The following is a 2,461-nucleotide window of genomic DNA, read 5'->3' on the forward strand; positions in this document are numbered from 1 at the left end:
TGCAGAGAGGCTGGGACACCGAGAATATTGTAAAAAGAAGGCAGGCTAGTGTATATAGATTATACAGAAGACAGAGAGGCTAGTCTATATTGAGTGGCTGGTGTACACAGAGAGATTATATATACAGAAACGTATACAGAAAAGCTAGCGTGTAAGGTGGAGAAAAAGAAGTAATACAGTACATGACAGCTGATACTGGTTGAGCAATAAAACTGTTTTATTAAGATGTAAGACTAGTTTTATTCTCTACATATAGGCTTTTCAGAGAGTTGTATAATATAGGCGACCAATAGGAAATTTAAATGGCTTAATATTGTAGGGAGGAAGTATGGCTGTTCAAAGGTAAGAGATTGAAAGCTTAGTTTAAAAATGGCCGAGAAATAGTTGCGTTAGTCTAAATTTAAAGGATATGCCGGTACCAATAAGAAAGCTTATTGATTGACTAGTTGATCTTTGCATTACACAATCCTATTATTATTATTAAGATCATAGTGCAGAGAGATACTCAGTTAATGTCAGAGATACTCGGTCAATGTCAGAAAAGCAATAAAACTGTTTACATCGTTAGAGAGCGATAGTTACATTACTCTTAGTATGTGCAGCATGTCTGGAAGCAAATGGATGGTTTTGTGAACATTTTGCATTAAGGTACAATTAGCGCTAGAACTCATGGAAGTGAATAGATTTAAGTGGATTTTGAGATAGTACTCTCCATTTCTAATAAGAAATAAAGAAAAATAAGTCAGGATGGTGTGTCAGGACTGTCACATACTCACAGTTCCGGTACAAATATGCAAAATAGAGCTAAAGAGTACATGGTTTATTTTGATGTATGATAGTTTTATTGCATGCTTGATGTGGATGATTAAAATCGTGTAGTGATCTATATTTAGCATAAGAATGAAAAGGCATAACATGGCAATGAGACAAACTCCATTAGAGATGTGAGCTAGATGAAATGATGAGATGTCTCTGTATAGCCCAGATTGTCTTCTGTTATCACTTAGCCTACCCTCTAAATTCACTAGCCTCTCTATATACACCAGTATGTTTACACTAGCCGGTCTTCTGCATACAATAGCCTGTCTTCGATATACACTAGCCTATGTTCTGAATACACTAGCCCGTCTTCTGTCTTCTGTATGCCCTAGCCTGTCGTCTGTATACATTAGTCTCTCTGTATAAACTAGCATCTCTGTATACCCCAAACTGTCTTCTGTAAAAACGTATCTCTCTTTATAGCCTGTCTAGCCTTTCTTCTGTACACACTAGCTTCTCTGTATACACTAACCAGGCTTCTATATACAATAGCTTCACTCTATGCACTAGCCTTTCTGTATAATCTAGCCTCTCTATATACCCTAGATAGTGTTCTGCATCTCCGTAGTGGTAGCCTCTCCGTAGAAGCCAGCCTTTATTCTGTATTCACTAGCCTTTCTTCTGTATGCTGTAGTCTTCTATATATACTAGCTTCTCTGTACACCCTTGCATCTCTGTAATACACTAAACCCTCTGTATACCACAGCCTGTCTTCTGTATACACTAGACTGTAAACACTAGCTAGAATACACCAGCCTGTCTTCTGTACCCACTAGAATCTCTGTATACACTACCCAGTCTTCTGTATACACTGTCAGCTTGGATGTATACCCAAGCCTGTCTTCTGTATACACTAGTCTCTCTATATGCACTGTCCTATCTGTATACACGCGACTCTCTCTATACACTAACCTCTCTATATACACTAACATCTTTGTATATACTAGCCTCTCTTTAAATTAGCAGCATGTCCGGCGTTTGTCAAGAGAGTTGAGAGTGCCTGAAGATATTGGCTACGGCCAAATCACCCTGAATCTGTTCCATCTCATCTGATCTTGGAGGCTAAGCAGGGTCGGGCCTGGTTACTGCCTGGATGGGAGACCACCTGGGAATACCAGGTGTCGTAGGCTTCTTTTTTTTTCAAATTAAATTTTTTCTCCAAATAGGGGAAGACGGTCCCCCGAGTACATAATGCAACAGAGAAATACAGAGCAAAAAGCAGCTGAACAATACTTGATACAGGTATATTCGCAACTGTGAGTCTGCCTTCCATCAATCACAATGATTCGAGGCACGGATAAAGTACTGTACCAAGATCCAGGGTCACACAAACCCCAGGTCCCTCCGGCATAATCCATCCAGAGGGGGGGTGGGGCCGTCATTCCCAATTTTCCACTCTTTCCAAAAGAGAGAGGGGGTGGAGGGGGTGAGAGATAGGGGAGGAAGGCAGAAAAGAGAAGGGTTGAAAGATAAGAAAAGGAGAAGAGGGGACGAGACACGATGGCAGCCACTGTCCAAGGGGCCAGTCAAGGAAAGATCAGAGCATTAAGGCGATAGCAGGCGACATCCTTCCAGCGAGAATATAAAGGTATTCCAGATGTCTCAGGTTTGTTTAAAAAATTTTTGTTTACCTTGTGATGTG

General features: G+C 40.5%; 1 pseudogene; it reads left to right on the forward strand.

Annotated features, from left to right (window-relative positions):
* Positions 1–1,830: 1,830 nt before the first annotated feature.
* Positions 1,831–1,949, forward strand: LOC143947823 (5S ribosomal RNA; annotated as a pseudogene).
* Positions 1,950–2,461: the final 512 nt, after the last annotated feature.

Source organism: Lithobates pipiens, unplaced genomic scaffold (genome assembly GCF_037356315.1).
Source record: "Lithobates pipiens isolate NorthernLeopardFrog02 unplaced genomic scaffold, aLitPip1_a1.2 Scaffold_10, whole genome shotgun sequence".
NCBI lineage: Eukaryota > Metazoa > Chordata > Amphibia > Anura > Ranidae > Lithobates > Lithobates pipiens.